Source organism: Arachis hypogaea, chromosome 4, assembly GCF_003086295.3.
Source record: "Arachis hypogaea cultivar Tifrunner chromosome 4, arahy.Tifrunner.gnm2.J5K5, whole genome shotgun sequence".
NCBI lineage: Eukaryota > Viridiplantae > Streptophyta > Magnoliopsida > Fabales > Fabaceae > Arachis > Arachis hypogaea.
Window position 1 is genome coordinate 55077880 of NC_092039.1, and position 24031 is coordinate 55101910.

Genomic DNA, 24031 nt, shown 5'->3' on the forward strand with positions numbered 1-24031 from the left:
ATGAGAGTTGTGAAAAAGTATTGTTCACAATTTCGCGCACCAAGTTTTTGGCGCCGTTGCCGGGGATTGTTCAAGTTTTGAGCAAGCTTTTGGTAACATCAGTGCCAAGATCCGGCAACAACACCAAGTTTTTGGTGTTATTGCCGGGGATTGTTCAGTTTGGACAACTGACGGTTCATCTTGTTGCTTAGATTAGGTATTTTTTTTTCTTTTCTTCAGAGTTCTTAAGAATGAATTCTAGTGTTTCAAGGTGATGTTCTTATCATCACCAAAGCTGATTGATCTTCATCAATTTAGCTCTTGAATGCAATGTCCTGCTGAAGCTTGGCTAGCCATGTCTAATTCCTTTGGACTGAAGCTTTAGACTAACATTGCATGATTCCTGGAATTCTCATTAAGAATTTTGATATCTTTTTCCACTTAATTTTCGAAAAACACAAAAAAATTTACAAAATCATAAAATCCAAAAATATTTTTTGTTTGAGTCTAGTGTCTCATGTTAAGTTAGTGTCAATTGCACGTTTCTGTTCTTATTGCATTCATGCATGTGTCTTAAGGATCTTCAAGTAATTCTTGATGATTTTCGTGCTCTAATCTTTGAATTCTATTGACTTGAGTGTCTTGTGTGTCTTATATGCATTTTCATTATGTTAGTGTCAGTAGTATACAAACTGCTAAGTTTGGTGTCTTGCATGCATTGTTATTTGATTTTAGTGCATTTTGATTATTATTAAAAATCCAAAAATATTTTTAATTTGTGTCTTCTCAAGTCAATAATACAGAGAATTGAAGATTCAGAACATACAGCAGAGGAATTGCACAGAAAAAGCTGGGCGTTCAAAACGCCCAGTGAAGAAGGACAGACTGGCGTTTAAACGCCAGCCAGGGTACCTGGTTGGGCGTTTAACGCCCAAAAGGGTAGTATTTTGGGCGTTAAACGCCAGAATGTGCACCATTCTGGGCGTTTAACGCCAGGATGGCACAAGGGGGAAGATTTTGTTTTCAAATCAAATTTTTTTAAGTTTTCAAAATCTTTTCAAAATCAAATCTTTTTCAAATCAATTTTTCAATCAAATCTTTTTCAAAATCAATTTCTTTCTATTTCTAAAAATACTTACTATCAATTAATGATTTGATTCAACATTTCAAGTATGTTACCTTTTCTGTTGAGAAAGGTTTAATGTTTGGATCATATCTTTTCTTGTTAGTCAAGTTTTTAATTTTCAAAATCAAATCTTTTTAAAATGTTTTTCAAATCATATCTTCTCAATCACATTTTTTTAAAAACCAATCATATCTTCTTAACCACATCTTTTTCAAAATAGTTTTCAATCAAATCTTTTTGATTTCTAATTTCAAAATCTTTTTCAAAAATCACTTGATTTCTTTTCCACTTTCATTTTCGAAAATTAAGTAATGTTTTTCAAAAATATTTTCAAAATTTTTCACTTAATTTTCGAAAATTACTTCCCTCCTTCTCACATCCTTCTATTTATGGACTAACACTATCCCTTAATGCAAAATTCGAACTCCATCTTCTTTGATAAGTTCGAATTTTCTACTTCTGTCTTCTACTCTTCTTTTCCTCTGACACTTCAAGGAATCTCTATACTGTGACATAGAGGATTCCACATTTTCTTGTTCTCTTCTCTTTCATATGAGCAGGAGCAAAGACAAAGGCATTCTGGTTGAAGCTGATCCTGAACCTGAAAGGACCTTGAAGAGAAAGCTAAGAGAAGCCAAAGCACAACTCTCTTTAGAGGACCTGACCGAATTCTTCAAAGAAGAAGAACTCATGGCAGCCGAAAACAACAACAATGCCAACAATGCAAGGAAGGTGCTGGGTGACTTTACTGCACCTACTCCCGACTTCTATGGGAGAAGCATCTCTATCCCTGCCATTGGAGCAAACAACTTTGAGCTTAAGCCTCAATTAGTTTCTCTAATGCAACAGAATTGCAAGTTCCATGGACTTCCATTGGAAGATCCTCATCAGTTTTTAGCTGAGTTCTTGCAAATCTGTGACACTGTTAAGACTAATGGGGTTGACCCTGAGGTCTACAGACTAATGCTATTCCCTTTTGCTGTAAGAGACAGAGCTAGAACATGGTTGGACTCTCAACCTAAAGAAAGCCTGGACTCTTGGGAAAAGCTAGTCAATGCCTTCTTGGCAAAGTTCTTTCCACCTCAAAAATTGAGTAAGCTTAGAGTGGAAGTCCAAACCTTCAGACAGAAGGAAGGAGAATCCCTCTATGAAGCTTGGGAAAGATACAAACAATTAATCAGAAAGTGTCCCACTGATATGCTTTCTGAATGGAGCATCATAGGTATTTTCTATGATGGTCTCTCTGAACTGTCCAAGATGTCTTTGGATAGCTCTTCTGGAGGATCTCTTCATCTGAAGAAGACGCCTACTGAAGCTCAAGAACTGATTGAAATGGTTGCAAATAACCAATTCATGTATACTTCTGAAAGAAATCCTGTGAACAATGGGACTAGTCAGAAGAAAGGAGTTCTTGAGACTGACACTCTGAATGCCATATTGGCTCAGAACAAAATATTGACTCAACAAGTCAATATGATTTCTCAAAGTCTGTCTGGAATGCAAAATGCACCAAGCAGTACTAAGGAAGCTTCATCTGAGGAAGAAGCTTATGATCCTGAGAACCCTTCAATAGAAGAGGTGAATTACATGGGAGAACCCTATGGAAACACCTACAATCCTTCATGGAGGAATCATCCAAATCTTTCATGGAAGGATCAACAGAGACCTCAACAAGGTTTCAATAATAATAATGGTGGAAGAAACAGGTTTAGCAATAGCAAGCCTTTTCCATCATCATCTCAGCAACAGACAGAGAGTTCTAAGCAGAATACCTCTGACTTAGCAACTATGGTCTCTGATCTGATCAAAACCACTCAAAGTTTCATGACTGAAACAAGGTCCTCCATTAGAAATTTGGAAGGACAAGTGGGTCAGCTGAGCAAGAAAATTACTGAACTCCTTCCAAGTACTCTTCCAAGCAATACAGAAGAAAATCCAAAAGGAGAGTGCAAGGCCATCAACATGGCCAAATTCTGGGAGGAAGAAGAGGCAGTGAACGCCACTGAGGAAGACCTCACTGGACGTCCACTGACCTCTAATGAGTTCCCCAATGAAGAACCATGGAAATCTGAGGCTCAAAATGAGACCATAGAGATTCCATTGGACTTACTTCTGCCATTCATGAGCTCTAATGAGTATTCTACCTCTGAAGAGGATGAGTATGTCATTGAGGAGCAAGTTGCTAAATACCTTGGAGCAATCATGAAGCTGAATGACAAGTTATTTGGAAATGAGACTTGGGAGGATGAATCCCCTTTGCTCACCAAAGAACTGAATGACTTGTCCAGGCAGAAACTACCTCAAAAGAGGCAGGATCCTGGGAAGTTTTCTATACCTTGTACCATAGGCACCATGACCTTCAAGAAGGCCTTGTGTGACTTAGGGTCAAGTGTAAACCTCATGCCCCTCTCTGTAATGGAGAAGCTAGGGATCATTGAGGTGCAAGCTGTAAAAATCTCACTTGAGATGGCAGACAATTCAAGAAAACAAGCCCATGGACTTGTAGAGGATGTTCTGGTTAAAGTTGAAGACCATTACATCCCTACTGATTTCATAGTCCTAGAGACTGGGAAGTGCATGGATGAATCCATCATCCTTGGCAGACCCTTCCTAGCCACTGCAAAGGCTGTGATTGATGTTGATGGAGGTGAATTGATCATTCAAGTGAATGAAAAATCCTTTGTGTTTAAGGCTCAAGGATATCCCTCTGTCACCATGGAGAAGAAGCATGAAGAGCTTCTCTCAAATCAGAGACAAACAGAGCCCCCACAGTCAAACTCTAAGTTTGGTGTTGGGAGGCTACAACCAAACTCTAAGTTTGGTGTTGAACCCCCACATTCAAACTCTAAGTTTGGTGTTGGGAGGTTCCAATATTGCTCTGAGCATCAGTGAGGCTCCATGAGAGTCCTCTGTCAAGCTACTGACATTAAAGAAGCGCTTGTTGGGAGGCAACCCAATGTTATATTTTATGTTTTCCTTTGTTATTTTATTTTATTTTGTAGGTTGGTGATCATGAGAAGTCACAAAATCAATTGAAAAAGCAAAAACAAAATGAAAAACAGGAAGAAAAACAGCACGCCCTGGAGAAAGAACTCACTGGCGTTTAAACGCCAGTGAGGCTAGTAGTTGGGCGTTTAACGCCCAGTCTGGCACCATTCTGGGCGTTTAACGCCAGAAAGGGGCACCAGACTGGCGTTAAACGCCAGGAAAGGGCAAGAACCTGGCGTTAAACGCCAGAAATGGGCACCAGCCCGGCGTTTAACGCCAGAATTGGCTCAAAACGTGTTTTTGAATGCCATTTGGTGCAGGGATGACTTTTCCTTGACACCTAAGGATCTGTGGACCCCACAGGATCCCCACCAACCCCACCACCCTCTCTCTTCTTCACCCATTCACCAATCACCTCAACACCTCTTCCCCAAAAACCCCTCACCTATCAAATCCCATCCTTCTCTTCACCACCCACGTCCATCCTTCATTTCCTCACACCCTAAACACTACTTCTCCCCCTTTTGGCCGAACCACAAAGCCATCTCCCTCTCCTCCATTTCTTCTTCTTCTACTCTCTTCTTTCTTCTTTTGCTCGAGGACGAGCAAACCTTTTAAGTTTGGTGTGGTAAAAGCGTTGCTTTTCGTTTTTCCATAACCATTTATGGCATCCAAGGCCGGAGAAACCTCTAGAAAGAGGAAAGGGAAGGCAAAAGCTTTCACCTCCGAGTCATGGGAGATGGAGAGATTCATCTCAAGGGTGCATCAAGACCACTTCTATGAAGTTGTGGCCATGAAGAAGGGTCAAATTGATCAAAGGTTGGACCAAGTCCTCATAGACATTTGTGAAGAGGGCGTTCAATAAAAGAGAGATTCAAGAGGGAAGCCGGTTCAACTGAGAAGGCATGACCTCAAGCCCGTGGCTAGAGGATGGTTAGAGTTTATACAACGCTCAATCATTCCCACTAGCAACCGGTCCAAAGTTACCATAGACCGGGCTATCATGATCCATAGCATCATGATTGGAGAAGAAATAGAGGTTCATGAGGTTATAGCCCAAGTACTCTATAAGGTGGCGGACAAGTCCTCTACCTTGGCAAGGTTAGCCTTTCCTCATCTCATTTGTCACCTCTATTATTCAGTGGGAGTTGACATAGAGGGAGACACTCCCATTGATGAGGACAAGCCCATCACTAAGAAGAGGATGGAGCACACAAGAGATCCCACTCATCATGAGATCCCTGAGATTCCTCAAGGGATGCACTTTCCTCCACAAGACTATTGGGAGCAATTAAACACCTCCCTAGGAGAGTTGAGTTCCAACATGGGACAACTAAGGGTGGAGCATCAAGAACACTCCATCATCCTTCATGAGATTAGAGAAGATCAAAGAATCATGAGGGAGGAGCAACAAAGACAAGGAAGAGACATTGAGGAGCTCAAGCACTCCATAGGATCTTCAAGAGCAAGGAAGAGCCGCCATCACTAAGGTGGACCCGTTCCTTGATTTCCTTGTTCTTTATTTTCTTGTTTTTCGAAATTTTCATGCTTATGTTTTTCGAAATTTTCATGCCTTAAAGTTATGAATGTCCTATGAATCCATCACCTTTCTTAAATGAAAACTGTTTTTATCACAAAAGAACAAGAAGTACAGGATTTCAAATTCATCTTTAAAACTAGCTTAATTAGTTTGATGTGGTGACAATACTTTTTGTTTTCTGAATGTATGCTTGAACAGTGCATATGTCTTTTGAATTTGTTGTTCATGAATGTTAAAATTGTTGGCTCTTGAAAGAATGATGAAAAAGGAGACATGTTACTGAGGATCTGAAAAATCATAAAAATGATTCTTGAAGCAAGAAAAAGCAGTGAATACAAAAAAAAAAGAGAGAGAAACGAAAAAAAAAAGAAGAAAAACGAAAAAATATATAATAAGAGTTGTGATCCAAGGCAAATAAGAGTGTGCTTAAGAACCCTGGACACCTCTAATTGGGGACTTTAGCAAAGCTGAGTCACAATCTGAAAAGGTTCACCCAATTATGTGTCTGTGGCATGTATGTATCCGGTGGTAATACTGGAAGACAGAGTGCTTTGGGCCACAGCCAAGACTCAATAAGTAGCTATGTTCAAGAATCATCATACTTAACTAGGAGAATCAATAACACTATCTGGATTCTGAGTTCCTAAAGAAGCCAATCATTCTGAATTTCAAAGGATAAAGTGAGGTGCCAAAACTGTTCGGAGGCAAAAAGCTACTAGTCCCGCTCATCTAATTTGGAGCTACGTTTCATTGATAATTTAGAGTCTATAGTATATTCTCTTCTTTTTATCTTATTTGATTTTCAGTTGCTTGGGGACAAGCAACAATTTAAGTTTGGTGTTGTGATGAGCGGATAATTTGTATACTTTTTGGCATTGTTTTTAGTATGTTTTTAGTATGATATAGTTAGTTTTTAATATATTTTTATTAGTTTTTAGTTAAAATTCACTTTTCTGGACTTTACTATGAGTTTGTGTGTTTTTCTGTGATTTCAGGTATTTTCTGGCTGAAATTGAGGGACCTGAGCAAAAATCTGATTCAGAGACTGAAAAGGACTGCAGATGCTGTTGGATTCTGACCTCCCTGCATTCGAAGTGGATTTTCTGGAGCTACAGAAACCCAATTAGCGCGCTCTCAACGGCGTTTAAAACTAGACATCCTGGGCTTTCCAGAAATATATGATAGTCCATACTTTGCCCAAGATTTGATGGCCCAAACCGGCGTACAAAGTCACCCTCAGAAATCCCAGCGTTAAACGCCGGAACTGGCACCAAAATGGGAGTTAAACGCCCAAACTGGCATAAAAGCTGGCGTTTAACTCCAAGAAGAGTCTCTACACGAAAATGCTTCATTGCTCAGCCCAAGCACACACCAAGTGGGCCCGGAAGTGGATTTTTATGTCATTTACTCATCTCTGTAAACCTTAGGCTACTAGTTCTCTATAAGTAGGACCTTTTACTATTGTATTTTCATCTTGGTTCTTCTGGTTCCCTCTCTGGGGCCGAAACCAATGATCACTTTTGTTCTTATGTATTTTCAACGGTGGAGTTTCTACACACCATAGATTAAGGTGTGGAGCTCTGCTGTACCTCGAGTATTAATGCAATTACTATTGTTCTTCTATTCAATTCCGCTTGTTCTTGTTCTAAGATATCACTTGTTCTTCAACTTGATGAATGTGATGATCCGTGACACTCATCATCATTCTCACCCATGAACAAGGTGACTGACAACCACTTTTGTTCTACAAGCAACCAAGGCTCTAGTGAATATCTCTTGGATTCTTTAACCGGAATCTTCGTGGTATAGGCGAGAACTGATGGCAGCATTCAAGAGAATCCGGAAGGTCTAACCTTGTCTGTGGTATTCTAAGTAGGATTCAATGATTGAATGACTGTGACGTGCTTCAAACTCCTGAAGGCGGGGCGTTAGTGACAGACGCAAAAGAATCATTGGATTCTATTCCGGCCTGATTGAGAACCGACAGATGAATTCCGCTATGCTGTGACAGAGCATATGCAATCGCTTTCACTGAGAGGATGGGAGGTAGCCACTGACAACGGTGAAACCCTTGCTTAAGCTTGCCATGGAAGGGAGTAAGAAGGATTGGATGAAGACAGTAGGAAAGCAGAGAGACGGAAGGGAAGGCATCTTCATGCGCTTATCTGAAGTTCCTACCAATGAATTACATAAGTATCTCTATCTTTATCTTTTATGTTATTTTCGTTCATCACCATTACCATTTGAGTTTGCCTGACTAAGATTTACAAGATGACCATAGCTTGCTTCAATACTAACAATCTCCGTGGGATCGACCCTTACTCGCGTAAGGTTTATTACTTGGACGACCCAGTGCACTTGCTGGTTAGTTGTGCGAAGTTGTGTAATGCCATGGTATTGAGCTACCAAGTTTTTGGGGTTCATGACTGGGGATTATGAGAGTTGTGAAAAAGTATTGTTCACAATTTCGCGCACCAGCGGGCAGGGCAGAATCTTGTGTGTGGCGCACCAAGAAGCAATTCTGGCGCACCAATCCCCGTTCCTGGCAGCATCTGGCGCACCACGGCACGTTCCTGGCAGCACCTGGCGCACCAAGCTCAATCCTGGCAGCACCAAAATTTCCTGCCCTGCACTCCGCGAGGGCAGGGAAGCATCCTGTGCACCAAGCTCAATTCTGGCGCACCAATTCTCGTCCCTGGCAGCACCAACGAGCACCACGCACCATCCAGCGCGCACCAACTTTTCCTGCCCTGCCCTTGGCACGGGCAGGGCAGCGTTCCACGCACCAGCTTGCACCACGGACGCACAAGGCCGCACCAATCGTCCGCACCATGCATCAATTTTCTGCCCTGCCCTCCACAAGGGCAGGGCAGCCTCCTGGGAGCAACTTTTCATGGGCCGAAAATTCAAAGTAAAACCCCATTTTAATTCATTTCTTCACCAAATCAAAAGCCCATCCAAATCCCAAAATCCAAGAATAGAAAGTGTATAAATAGAAGCTAGTTTGATGTAATTAGGACCTTTTACCACTTTTACCTTTACTTTTGAATTTTACTTTCACCTTTCTTTTGAGCTTTGGCAATTGTTCTTGGGTGACTTTACTGAGAATTCTGAGAATTGGGGAGGAGAATTGATCTCTCTTCTTCCTCATTCTTGCCTGAGCACTTCTAATCTTCTATTTCTGAGTTTTGGGTGTGAGAAATTGAGGAAATTCTGTCTCAATTCCCATTCAAATTCTCTTCAATTCTCTTTCTACATAATTGAATCCATTTACATTTTCTTTACTGCTTTCTCTTCTAATTCTTGTCAATTGCTTTGTTAACTTGGATCTAGGAAGGCAAATAGAGATCTAGGCTCTGCTACCTAGTCTCTTGAGACCTGAGACCCAATTTTACTTTTGGTTCTTCTGTGAACCTTGCTGCATTTTAATTTCCTATTCTGTTTGAATTTCAGTTTACTCCAATTCATCTTCTACTTAATTGAGTGCTGCAATTTACTTCTTCTTTGTTTAGATCCTGCAATCCCATTCCTCAATTCCCTTTTATATTCAAGCAATTTACATTCCTTGCCATTTAAGTTACTGCAATTTACATTTCTTGCACTTTAAGTTTCAGACATTTAGTTTCTTGTTCTTTAAGATTCAGTACATTTTACTTTCCTGTTCTTTAATTTACTGCAAATTCCCCTCTCCCTTTACATTTACTGTCATTTACTTCCTGTTAAACACAAATCACTCAACCAATACTTGATTCGCTTGACTAAACCAACCACTAAACTAAAATTGCTCAATCCTTCAATCCCTGTGGGATCGACCTCACTCATGTGAGTTATTATTACTTGATGCGACCCGGTACACTTGCCGGTGAGTTTTGTGTTGGATCGTTTTCCACACATCAGGCAGCATTGCTGGCGTTGAACACCAGCCAAGGAGCAGCCCCTGGGCGTTCAAACACCGGTGCAAGAGAGCAGGTTGTCTAGAATTTCCTAACCCTTCAGGACCAGTGGGTCCCACGGAATCTCCACCTACCCCACCTTCTTCTTCCCCATTGATCATATTCGCTCGAGGACGAGCAAAACTCTTAAATTTGGTGTTGCAAAAGCTTTGCTTTGTGACTTCTACCACTCTTAAGTATAGAAGAAGAGGATGGAGCAAACCAGAGAGCATGCACATGAGCCTGTGTAGCAGCCTTAACAAAGATAAAGGAGTGACATTGAAGAGATTAAGCACTACATTGGATCCTCAAGGAAGAGCACTGGCCACCATCATTCCGGTGGATTCGTTCTCTTTTACTCCTTTTCTATTTTATTTTTTATTTTCTGTCTGTTTAATTACTTGTTCTCTTGTTCTTATTGCATGATCATTTGCATTGATGTCTTAAAGTTGTAAAATATTCCATATATCTCTCACCTTGCTTAAAAGAAAATTTTTATTTGAAAGGAATTGACAGATGCATGAACTTCAAGTTTAAAATAAGATTAGTTTAATTATGTTGATGTGGTGTCATTGCTTTAGTTTTCTAAATGTATGAATAAACAGTGCATATTTGAAGTTAAAAATTATGAATGTTGGCTCTTGAAAGAATGATGATGATAGTGAAGTATTATTGATAATCTGAAAAATCCAAAAATTGATTCTTGAAGCAAGAAAAAGCAGCAAAAAGAAAAAGAAAAAGCTTGCATGCGAAAAAAAAATAAAATAAAATAAGCAAGCAAAAAAAGCCAATAGTCGTTTAAACCAAAATGCAAGGGTAAATGGGCCCAAGGCTTTGAGCATCAGTGGTTAGGAGGGCCCAAAGGAATAAAATCCTAGCCTAAGCGGCTAAACCAAGCTATCCCTAACCATGTGCTTGTGGCGTGAAGGTGTCAAGTGAAAAGCTTGAGACTGAGCAGTTAAAGTCGTGGTGCAAAGCAAAAAGAGTGTGCTTAAGAACTCTGGACACCTCTATCTGGGGACTCTAGCAAAGTTGAGTCATAATCTGAAAAGGTTCACCCAGGTAAAGTGTCTGTGGCATGAATGTATCCGGTGGTAATACTGGAACACAAAGTGCTTAGGGTCACGTCCAAGACTCATAAAGCTGTGTTCAAGAATCAAAGTAAGCTTAACTAGGAAAGTCAATAATATAATCTAGATTCTAAGTTCCTAAGGATGCTAACATCTCTGAGTTTCAATGGATAGTGAGATGCCAAAACTATTCAGAAGCAAAAAGCTGCTAAGTCCCGCTCATCTGATTTTGGCTAAGCTTCATTTGAAACTTAGAAATTTATTGTATCTTAATTTTCTTTTCCATCCTACTGTGTTTTTAGTTGCTTGGGGACAAGCAACAGTTTAAGTTTGGTGTTCCAATGAGCGGATATTTTATATGCTTTTTGACATCACTTTCATATATGAGTATTTGTGTTTTTGAGAAATTTTAGGTATTTTCTGGCTGAAATTGAGGAGCTGAAGCAGAAGTCTGATTCAGAGACAGAGAAAGAACTACAAATGCTGTCCAAATCTGACCTGCCTATATTCAGAAGAGCTTTTCTGGAGCTACAGAAGTCCAAATAGAGCGATCTTAATAGCTATGGAAAGGTGACTTCCAGAACTTTCCAGAAATATAGAATAGTTTATACTTTGCTTCAGAATAGAAGGCCCAAAACTGGCGTCAGCTTCCTGTCCCCTTCCAGGCATCCAGCGCCCAAAGAGTAGAGCCCAACATCCAAAGGCCCAGACCGGACCCCCTAGCTGGCATTCCACACCCAAGGTGCCTCATAGCATGTGGATCTCATCAAAGCTCAGCCCAAACACTCAACAAATGGGCCGAAGAGGTGGATTTTAGCACTAAATAGAATGTTTCGCCATTACTAGTCATCTGTTTAGTATTTAAGGGATTAAATATATGTAAGTTACATAATTTTTCTCATCATTCACGTTTTTCCATTGCCTTCTACCTCAGTATGAGTTTTTAAACCTCATAGGTTGAGGGGAGGAGCACTGTTGAGTCCTATGAATTAATAAAAGTACTATCGTTTCTTCTTCGATCCGTGCGTGATTAATTCTAAGATGTTTATTCGTACTTCATCGTGGTGAATAGGATTATCTAACCAATTATCTCTATTCATTATATTAAGACGAACGTGCCTGACAAACACCCGCGTCTACTTGGATTCAGAACGCGTCTTTCACCGGACAATGACGAACAACAGCTTGAATATACATCTCTCAGACGGCTAATCCGCGATTTCATTGGGGACTTCTCTAGACATCAATTCAACCGATTTCTAGGGAGATTAGGGTCTCTGTGGTAGAGACTAGAACCCAAATATAGCATTCTCTGATTCGAAAGGTCTGACCTTATCTATGGCATTTTAAGTAGGATCAAAAAGGAGAATGGACTGTACGCGCTTCACCCTCAAGTAAAAATGGATCCACACTAAACCTGGGGTTCAGATCCGAAGGAGTATTGGCAGTTCCTTAAACCAGTGTCAATCACACACAGCCTGCCATTGAAGAAATCACTCACAAGCAAAGAAGATAGTAGTACCAGAGTTACTTCAGAAGACAAAGCAACTCCAACTCTCAACCCTATTCCCATTATTGCATCCAAGCATTTATGACATTTAAAGTATTCAAAGTTTATCCAACATAAACCTTCTGATTCTGCCTGACTAAGACCTGCAAGACAAAACATAAGCTTGCTTCAAGCCACAATCCTCGTGGGATCGACTTTGACTTGCTCAGGTATTACCTGGACGACCCAGTGCACTTGCTAGTACTGCCTTCCGTACGAAAAGGTGTGCGGTTTTACGTACGTACGCACTAGAATGTAATGCCTGAGTTGATGCCATATCCAAATTATCCAGCACCAAGCCAAAGGGAAACAACAAAAGCCTCATTTAGGAAATTCTTCTGACACCATCCATATCAAAAGAAGATGACAACTTCGAGGTAATGCCCGTATCAAATAAAAATTTAGGATGGATGACACCCATAATCAATTATCTTACATTTGATATTCTCTTGAAGAATGAAAAGGAGGCCTGAAGACTCTAAGGGAAGCACAAAATTATACACTGGTCCACAATATCCTGTATAAAAAAGGGATATCAACACCCCTCTTCAAGTGCGTCCCGACTCTAACACCAAAGAAGTCTTAGAAGACGTGCATAATGGCATATGCGAAAACCACTTGGGAGCTTGGTCATTAGCTAAGAAGGTGATTCGAGCAGGTTTCTTCTGGCCGACCCTGCAAAGGGTAACAGCCGAGTTTGTTAGGAAATGTCCGTATTGCCAGAAGCACGCCAACTTCTGTGTGACACCTCCTGAACAGCTTATTAGTGTTACTTCACCATGGCCTTTTGTTAAATGGGGTCTCAATCTACTTGGGCCATTTTTCCAAACTCCAGGCCAAGGCAAATACCTTATAATAGGGATTGACTACTTCACTAAACGGATTGAGGCATAGCCATTGGCAACTATCACTGCCCAAAGAAGTTGGAAGTTCCTCTACAAAAACATTGTCTAGGTTCCCCACTCCATTACCATAGACAACGGGACTCAATTCACCGACTCAAGTTTTAGAAATTTGGTGGCCGATCTTAAGGTAAAGCACTAATTCATATCTGTAGAACACTCCCAGGAAAACAGGCAAGCTGAAGCTGTAAACAAGGTCATATTGGCCATGTTGAAACGCTGATTACAAGAAACAAAGGAAGCATGGGCAGACGAACTCCCCCAAGCTCTATGGGCAGATTGGACAACCTTGCATTCCATAACGGGGGAGGCACCTTTCTGACTTGCCTATGGGATGGAGACTATGATTCCCATTAAAATTGCTGAAGAATAACCCAGAATTGTATTCTATAACGAATGGGCCAACATCCAGACACAAAGGGAAGAGTTCGACCTTCTTCTCGAGGCATGAGAAAGAGCTCAGATCAAAGACAAAGCCCTAAAATAGAGGATGGCTCTAAGATATAACCAAAAGGTAATTAAAAGAAGCTTCACCTCTAACGACCTCATCCTAATCAGCAATGACATCAGAGTCTAGAAGTTGGGCGAAGGGAAGCTAGCTGTAAATTGGAAAGGGCCCTACAAGAGAGTGGAGGTCCTAGGGAAAGGTTACTACAAAATGTACGACCTTCAATGGTGGGAGCTCCCGAGGTCTTGGCACGCATGTAACCTTAAGAAGTATTACAGTAAGAAAGCAAGCCTTTCCCCTTGATGTACTCTTTTTTCCAAGCATAGGATTTTTTTCCAAAAAGGGTTTTTTCTGAAGGGAGTTTTAATAAGGCACCAAAGCAATAGCTAAGGGAGGCCCAGTGATGCGTGAGCATCTTTCTTATCTTTTCTTAGTGAATTTGCATGTAAAACTATTGATATAAATCGCGATGTAGGTGTTTTAAGTCACCATGAATTCTACTTTGAGTGGTTTTGCAATTTGATTTATTACAGGTGTTATTCAGGCGAGTTTGACAGAGTTCACGTAGAAGAAAAGGAAGAAAGTGGATGACATTGTAACCACTAACCTCCTCATACTCCAATGAACATAACTTGAGCTATATAGATTTAATTGATGTGGTTTTAGAGGCATTGAAAAGCTAACTTTTAGAGCTTTCCAACGATATATAATAGTTTATACTTTTTTTCTGGAATCACAACGCCAAACACCACCAAGGTGGCGCCAAACATTATCCAACCTAAGTTTGGCGCTAGGACTCATAATACGCCACATTTGATGCGGCTTTGGTGGTTCCAAACTTGATCCAGCTCATGTTTGACACCAAGAACTCATAAAGCTTTTATTGGATGCGGTCATAGTGGCGCCCAGACTCATGATAAAGAATAACACCAGCGTGATTGATAAACCACTATTCTATGGTTTATCTTATGCTCAATTGAGTAGTTTTTATCAATTCTTTACACACTTATTCATATAATTTGCATGAGTTTATATTTTTCCTTCCTGATTTTGTGCTATGATTGAAATCATGCTTCTTTGGCCTTATATTTGCTAATATTAATCCTCTCTTATTACCATTAGATGCCGTGATATGTGTGTTAAGTGTTTTCAGAGATTACAGGGCAGGAATGGCTTAGAGGAAGGAAAGGAAGCATGCAAAAGTGGAAGGAATACAAGAAATGGAAGGAATTGCCAAAGCTGCCAACCTGACCCCTTCGCATTCAAATGGTCATAAATTGAGCTACAGAGGTCCAAATGAGGCGGTTCTAGTTATGTTGGAAAGCTAACATCCGGGGCTTCGATTTGATATATAATTTGCCATTGTGGCCGTACAGCTAGGCGACACAAACGTGTGCTCCACGTGGACGCGTCACAATGACAAAAATTAGCGTGGCGGATTTCGCAACCAGTGAATCCTGGGCTATTTCTGACCCAGTTTCAAGCCCAGAAAACACGAATTAAAGGCTGCAAAGTGGAGGAATGAAGGAAGATGACTCATAATTCACTTTTCATAATTTAGATGTAGTTTTTAGAGAGAGAGGTTCTCTCTTCTCTCTTAGGTTTTAGGAATTAGGATTTCTCTTAGTTTTAGGATTTAGGATTATTTCTTCTTCATCACAGGTTCAACGTTCCTTTAATTTATTTTCTACTTTTATTTTATTACTTTAATTGATATTTATCTTTTCAATTTAGCTTATGAACCTTTCCATGTTAGATTTGAATTTATGTTTAAATGTAGTTTGAGGTATTTCAGATTTATAATTCCTTTATTCTATTTATGATGTTTTCAATTTAATTTAGAATTTTTTCTTTTGGCTTTGGTTAAGTAATTGGTGACGCTTGAGTTATCAAACTCAAGGTGTTGACTGAAAATTGGAATTGCTTGCTAATTAATTTGGATTCCACTAACTCTAGCCTTTCCAAGGGAAAGACTAGGACTTGAGGATTCATATTGATTTATCCACTCACCTTCGTAGTTAGAGGTTGACTAAGTGGGAGCAAAAATCCAATTCTTATCACACCTGATAAGGATAACTAGGATAGGATTTCTAGTTCTCATACCTTGCCAAGAGCTTTATTAGTTATTATTTTAACAACTTGTTATTTTACATTACTTGTTTCCTATTTCAAAAACCCAAAATAAAATATATCTTTTTCCATAACCAATAATAAATCATACTTCCCTGCAATTCCTTGAGAAGACAACCCGAGGTTTGAATACTTCGGTTATAAATTTCGTTGGGTTTTGTTACTTGTGACAACCAAACGTTTGTACGAAAGGATTTTTGTTGGTTTAGAAGCTATACTTATAACGCGATTATATTTGTGAATTTCTTTACCGATAGGAAATCCGATCGTCAAAATGGCGCCGTTGTCGGGGAATTGCAAACGTGTGCCTTATTATTGGTTATTGTAAATATTTTTAAAATTTTTATCTTATCTTATCTTTTTTCAAAAATCATATCTTTTTCAAAATATTATCTTATCTTTTTTTTCATATCTTTTTCAAAATATTTTATTTTTGTTAGCTTTTGCTTTTATTTTCTCCTAATACTATGAACTCTCACCCCTTTGGCTATGAGTCTGGCTACAATTATGTTGCAGGAAGAGGAGATTATAATGACAACTTGCATCAAGGATGGGACAATCAAAGATGGGAGGAGCCACAAGGATTTGATCAACCCTCATGGCATTAACCACCTCCAATGGACTATCAACAACCATTATGTGATGCATATTAAGGCAATGGCTATGGTGAGCACTCTTTTGATTATCAATAACCACCACCATATACCTATGAACCCCCCTCCTCAACTTGACTTTGGACCACCATCTCACAAACCCCTTTCCGCCATTCACCTCCATATGACCCTAACCCTCAACCACCATACCAACCACCATATGAACCATATATAGAACCACCCTAATTCTAACCCAATTACTCCCAAGAACCACCACCTCAATATTCACCATCTTCATATCCATCAATCCAAGAGCACTATGATCCTACTCATGATAGCCAAGCGCAACAAGAGTCAAAGGATCGTTTCAAGGAGACAATGGATCGACTCAATGCAACCATTCAACAACTGGGCCAAGCAATAAGCCGACTAGACTCCTGACATCTGGACACTCAAGGAACTCCCATGGCCTCATGTGGAGAATCTACTAAAGAACGCAGCATGAAGGAGAAGCTAGAAACTCCGGTGGAGAATGAGCAGCATGACTTTGTATTGGAATAATTGGAGCAAGCCGTAATCGTTAAAGAGGAAGAAGTGGTCGAAGACTGAGGAGATGCGGAACCTCCATGTGAAAGTCAGATTATAGAGCCTCCTTCCAAGGCGATTGAAATTGATGATGAGGAGGGTGTACAACCTCTAAGGCATATCCTGGTTGAAAACTTGGAAGAGGTTGATCAAGAGACGGAGACTAAAGAAGTAGAAGCACAACCTCCCATGCCCTTGGTAAGCAATGAAGGAGAGATTAAATTGGAAGAAAGCTACCAAGAAGAAGAGGTTGAAAGTTAAGAAACTTGCAAAGAGGTTGAAGTTGTCAGAGAAGAGCACAAGGGAGTAAAGCCTGCAACTACCTTGCCAAAGTTGTTGGAGACCCCTCCCCCTAAGTTGCCATCATCCTTCACAACATTCAAGTGGGTAAAATTCATATCCCTTAGCTTTCTAATTCCACTTGAATATGGGCTATTGGAGACGGATGGTCAACTTAGAGCTCTTTGTGGCATTAAGAGTAAGAGGAAGATGGTCAATGGTAAGAATTATCCTGCAAGGTTCATTATGGTTAGAAGCTTTAAGTTTAAACGCAAAGGATGGTGTAGAGCTCAATTGAATGGGTCTAGGAAGTTGTTTGGACACTTCAGTGAGAATTCTTAAGCTGAACCACCCAGATGGTATCATGATAATCCACTTGAAGACGGGTGTAGAAACAAGATTTGGGATCCGGGAATATATGAGGATCAAATTTGGGAGCTCAAAGCTTGTGAAGAACTCCATCAAAGCTTGAGAAATTTACTTGGTATTGATAGAGCTTATTGGAAGTCCAAGCATTGGCAGAAGTTCCAGGATGAGTTCAAGCACAAGCCACCATGACAGAGAGCTCGCCAAATGTCTAACTTACGGACTTTAACTAAAAGTGCTAGGTGGGAGACAACCCACCGTGGTATGATCGTCCCTTTTTCAGTTTTAATTTTAGTCTGTTTTATTTATTTTTGTGTTTTGATTGAACCTGGAATCATGCATAACATTCATATTAGCATTGCATTCTGCATTTTGTATTTAAAAAAAAAACGCACGCGACGTGACACTGTCGCTGACGCGTTCGCGTCAAATGTTTGACCCAAGTGTGGCTGGAGGCGTGCCTTTGGCACAATTTGACCCAAGCGACCACGTCGCTGACGCGCCCGTGTCATGTGGAAAAAATGTCTCCCATGCATCTGCATCACCCACGCGAATGCGTGGCCTTTGTAAAATCGACGTAAACAGGTTTATGGTAGCAAGTTATGATGGAGTGGGGCTGGAATCATACTGGAAGCACAAGACCTACCACGCGAACACATGTTCCACGCGTCCGCGTCGTTTTTTAAAGTATGGCCATTCACGCGATCGCGTCAACCATGCTACCGCATCACCCAGATTTTTGGCAAAATGCATTTAAAACAGAGAGTTGCGCGACCTCGAGGCTGCCCTCGGGCTAATGGCACAAATCCCTCCACGCAACTGCGTGACCCACGCGTCCGCGTCACTTCATAAATCACACTAACCGCACGAACGCGTGCTCCACGCGTCTGCGTCACATGCGACGCATAGCTTATCCAAATCACCGCCAACTATCTTATCTTTTCTTCCCCAAATCTAAATCTTTTTTTTTTCCTTCTTTTTTTTTCTTTCTTTTTCTTTTAATTGGTGTTGGAAATTTATTTGGGTCATTATTTTGCTTGTGGATTATTAAGGAATTGTTTGACAATTATATATTACTTTGTATAAGGTTGCTTGCATGTTCAAATTAATACTTTCAATAACTTATTTACTTATATTTGTGAATTTCTTTACCGATAGAAAATCTGATCGTTACTGATCTTTATGATTTTGTTTCATTTAATTTGGTTTTAGAATTTATTTTTAAATTAATAAAATATATTTTAGGTTTTATAAAATATATTTTAAATTTATTAGGATTAGATATAAAAGGATAAGATATCTTGGCCTAGGTTTTCTTCTTCTCATCTTCCGCACTTTTTACTTTTCTCTGCTAGGGTTTATTTTCTCCATGAGCAACTAAACCTCCATTATTAAAGTTAAGAGCTCTGTTTATTCTATGGATTAATGTTATTATCATTATACTTTCAATCAATGTACTGATTTATATTCAACGATTACTTTTGTTCTTTATCTTATGAATTTGAGTATATTGGAAGATAGCTCTTTTTCTACATGAGTTCTTGTTGATTCTTGGAAAAGTTAACTCACTTGAATAATAGCTTGAAAGTAATTCCTCCTAAATCTCTAATTGCATGGACTTAACATGATACATGACATATAATCATCTTATATTTGGATAATTAGGGTTTATGTGGCTACTAAACTAGAATTGGACCTAAACCTTTAATCTAATTCAAGTGACCAAGGAATTAGCAGTTTATTAGGTTGGAGGAGATTAAATCACTAAGGAATTAGGATTTAATCAATTAAAGTTGAATCTTGCATGATTAAAGTATTTAGTAAGAACCATTAATCCGGAAAAATTAAATATCTCTGAAACCTTATTGTTTCTCTCATATATCTTTCATATCAAATATTTGCTTGCTTTCTTGAACTCTCTGAACTGCTATTTAATGCAATTTAAACCCAAAACACTATTTTCTACCTGTCTAACTAAGTGAATCACTCAATTATTGTTGTTTGGTCTATCAATCCTTGTGGGATCGACCCTTATGATGAGCGGATAATTTATACGCTTTTTGGCATTGTTTTTAGGTAGTTTTTAGTAGGATCTAGCTACTTTTAGGGATGTTTTCATTAGTTTTTATGCAAAATTCACATTTCTGGACTTTACTTTGAGTTTGTGTGTTTTTCTATGATTTCAGGTATTTTCTGGCTGAAAATGAGGGACCTGAGCAAAAATCTGATTCAGGTTGAAAAAGGACTGCTGATGATGTTGGATTCTGACCCCCCTGCACTCGAAATGGATTTTCTCGAGCTACAGAACTCCAAATGGTGCGCTCTCAACTGAGTTAGAAAGTAGACATCCAGGGCTTTTCATAAATATATAATAGTCTATACTTTGTTTGAGTTTAGAGGACGCAAACTAGCGTTCAATGCAATTTCTATGCTGCACTCTGGAGTAAAATGCCAGAAACACATCACAAACTAGAGTTAAACGCCAAAAACACATTACAACTTGGCGTTTAACTCCAAAAAAAGCTTCTGCACGTGTAAAGCTCAAGCTCAGCCCAAGCACACATCAAAGTGGGCCCCGGAAGTGGATTTCTGCACTAAGACTTATTTCTGTAAACCCTAGTAACTAGTTTAGTATAAATAGAACTTTTTACTATTGTATTAGACATCTGGTCCTGTTTTATCTTTGGTCTCAGTTTTAATCGATTGTTTATCTTAGGAGACTATTGATCACATTTTGGGGGCTGGCCATTCGGCCATGCCTGGACCTTGATCACTTATGCATTTTTAACGGTGGAGTTTCTACACACCATAGATTAAGGTGTGGAGCTCTGCTGTACCTCGAGTATTAATGCAATTATTACTATTTTTTATTCAATTTAGCTTATTCTAATTCTAAGATATTCGTTGCACTTCAACATGATGAATGTGATGATCTGTGACAATCATCATCATTCTCACCTATGAACGCGTGACTGACAACCACTTCCGTTCTACCTTAGATCGAGCGTGTATCTCTTGGATTCCTTAATCAAAATCTTCGTGGTATAAGCTAGAGCCCATTGGCAGCATTCTTGAGAATCCAGAAAGTCTAAACCTTGTCTGTGGTATTCCAAGTAGGATTCAGGGATTGAATGACTGTGACGAGCTTCAAACTCGCGATTGTTGGGCGTAGTGACAGATACAAAAGAATAAATGGATTCTATTCCGACATGATCGAGAACCGACAGATGATTAGCCGTGCTGTGATAGAGCATTTGGATCATTTTCACTGAGAGGATGGGAAGTAGCCATTGACAACAATGATGCCCTACATACAGCTTGCCATGGAAAGGAGTATGAAGAATGGGATGAAAGCAGTAGGAAAGCAGAGATTCAACAGGAACAAAGCATCTCTATGCACTTATCTGAAATTCCCACCATTGAATTACATAAGTATCTCTATCTTTATTTTATTGCTTTATTTATCTTTATTTTTGAAAACCAATATAACCATTTGAATCCGCCTAACTAAGAGTTGCAAGATGACCATAGCTTGCTTCATACCAACAATCTCCGAGGGATCAACCCTTACTCATGTAAGGTATTACTTGGACAACCAAGTGCACTTGCTGGTTAGTTGTCCAAAATTGTGACAAAGTGTGATTCACGTTTGAGAGCTCCAAGTCTTTGGCACCATTGTTGATGATCACAATTTACGCGCATCAAGTTTTTGGCGCCGTTGCCGGGGATTGTTTGAGTTTGGACAACTGACGGTTCATCTTGTTGCTCAGATTAGGTAATTTTCTTTTCAAAAAAAAAGTTTTCAAAAATCTTTCAAAATTTTTTATTTTATTTTCGTTTTTCCAAAAAGAAATTTTCAAAAAACCCAAAAAAATTAATAAAATTATAAAAACCAAAAAGTTTTGTGTTTCTTGTTTGAGACTAGTGTCAATTTTTAAGTTTGGTGTCAATTACATGGCTTTAAAAATTTGTGCATTTTTCGAAAATTTCATGCATGTGTTCTTCATGATCTTCAAGTTGTTCTTGGTAAGTCTTCTTGTTTGAACTTCATATTTTCTTATTTTGTGTCCTTTGTTATTTTTCATATGCATTTTTTTGCATTCATAGTGTCTAAGCATTGAAAATTTCTAAGTTTGGTGTCTTGCATGTTTTTCTTTTCTTGAAAATTTTTCAAAAATAAGTCTTGATGTTCATCTTGATCTTCAAAGTGTTCTTGGTATTCATCTTGACATTCATAGTGTTCTTGCATGCATTAATTGTTTTGATCCAAAATTTTTATGTTTTGGGTCATATTTGTGTTTTTCTCTCTCATCATTAAAAATTCAAAAATAAAAAAAATATATTTTCCATATTTCTCTCATAAATTTCGAAATATTTGGGTTGACTTAGTCAAAAATTTTTTAAAATTAGTTGTTTCTTGTTAGCCAAGTCAAGATTTAAATTTTAAAAATCCTATCTTTTCAAAATCTTTTTCAAAAATAAAATCTTTTTCATTTTTCTTCTTATTTTTTGAAATTTTAAAATTGATTTTCAAAATATTTTTCTTAATTTTATTTCATAATTTTCAAAAACTTTACTAACAATTAATGTGATTGATTCAAAAATTTGAAGTTTGTTACTTTCTCGTTAAGAAAGGTTCAATCTTTAAATTCTAGAATCATATCTTTTAGTTTCTTGTTAGTCAAGTAATCCATTTTAATTCTAAAAATCAAATCATTTTAATTTCCTCTTCAAATCTTTTTCAAAACAAATCTCAATCATATCTTTTCAAATTATATTTTTTTCAAAATCAATTTAAAAATCTTTTCTAACTTCCTATCTTTTCAAAATTGAATTTCAAATCTTTTTCAACTAACTAATTGACTTTTTGTTTGTTTCTTAGCTTTTTCAAAACCACCTAACTAATTTTCTTTCTCTAATTTTCGAAAACTCCTCTCCATTTTTCAAAAATTCTTTTTGATTAACTAATTGTTTCAAATTTTAATTTTAATTTTGATTCTTCTCTTAATTTTCGAAAATCACTAACTGTTTTTCAAAAACAATTTTCGAATTTCTCCCTCTCTCATATTCTTCTATTTATTTATTTAATTACCAACACTCTTCTCTTCATCTTAAAAGTTCGAACCCCCTATTCTTCTCTGTGTTCAAAATTTTTTCTTCTCATTCTCCTATTCTTTTATTCTTATACTCACATAAAGGAATCTCTCTACTGTGGTAAAGAGGATTCCTATTATTATTTTATGTTCCCTTCTTTCTTCTTTCTCATATGAGTAGGAGCAAGGACAAGAATATTCTTGTTGAAGCAGATCCTGAACCTGAAAGGACTCTGAAGAGGAAACTAAGAGAATCTAAATTACAACAATCCAGAGACAACCTTACAGAAATTTTCGAAAAGGAAGAGGAGATGGCAGCCGAAAATAATGACAACAATAATAATGCAAGGAGGATGCTTGGTGATTATACTACACCTACTTTGAATTTTTATGGAAGAAGCATCTCAATCCCTGCCATTGGAGCAAACAATTTTGAGCTAAAACCTCAACTAGTTGCTCTAATGCAACAGAACTGAAAGTTTCATGGACTTCCATCAGAAGATCCCTATCAGTTTTTAACTGAGTTTTTGCAGATTTGTGAGATTGTTAAGACTAATGGAGTAGATCCTGAAGTCTACAAGCTCATGCTTTTCGCTTTTGCTGTAAGAGATAGAGCTAGAACATGGTTGGACTCACAACCTAAAGATAGCCTGGACTCTTGGGATAAGCTGGTCACGACCTTCTTGGCTAAGTTCTTTCCTCCTCAAAAGCTGAGCAAGCTTAGAGTGGATGTTCAAGCCAAAAAGTGTCCTACTGACATGCTTTCAGAGTGGACCATTTTGGATATATTCTATTATGGTCTATCTGAATTTTCTAAGATGTCACCGGACCATTCTACAGGTGGATCCATTCACCTAAGGAAAACGCCTGCAGAAGTTTAAGAACTCATTAACATGGTTGCAAATAACCAATTCATGTACACCTCTGAGAGGAATCTTGTGAATAATGGGACGCCTTAGAAGAGGGGAGTTCTTGAAATTGATGCTCTGAATGCCATATTGGCTCAGAATAAAATGTTGACTCAGCAAGTCAACATGATTTCTCAGAGTCTGAATGGATGGCAAAACGCATCCAACAGTACTAAAGAGGCATCTTCTGAAGAAGAAGCTTATGATCCTGAGAACCCTGCAATGGCAGAGGTGAAGTATATGGGTGAACCCTATGGGAACACCTATAATTCCTCATGGAGAAATCATCCAAATTTCTCATGGAGGGATCAACAAAAGCCTCAAAAAGGCTTTAATAATGGTGGAAGAAACAGGCTTAGCAATAGCAAGCCTTTTCCATCATCTTCTCAGCAACAGACAGAGAATTCTGAGCAGCGCCCCTCTACCTTAGCAAACATAGTCTCTGATCTATCTAACGCCACTTTAAGTTTCATGAGTAAAACAAGGTCTTCCATTAGAAATTTAGAGGCACAAGTAGGTCAGCTGAGTAAGAAAATCACTGAA

General features: G+C 38.7%; 1 non-coding gene across 1 annotated transcript; it reads right to left on the minus strand.

Moving 5' to 3' along the window:
* Positions 1 to 2200: 2200 nt before the first annotated feature.
* On the minus strand, positions 2201 to 2308 carry LOC112798824 (small nucleolar RNA R71). Its single transcript, XR_003200421.1, has one exon. It is a non-coding gene; the product is annotated as a small nucleolar RNA R71 (small nucleolar RNA).
* Between the last annotated feature and the right edge of the window lie 21723 nt (positions 2309 to 24031).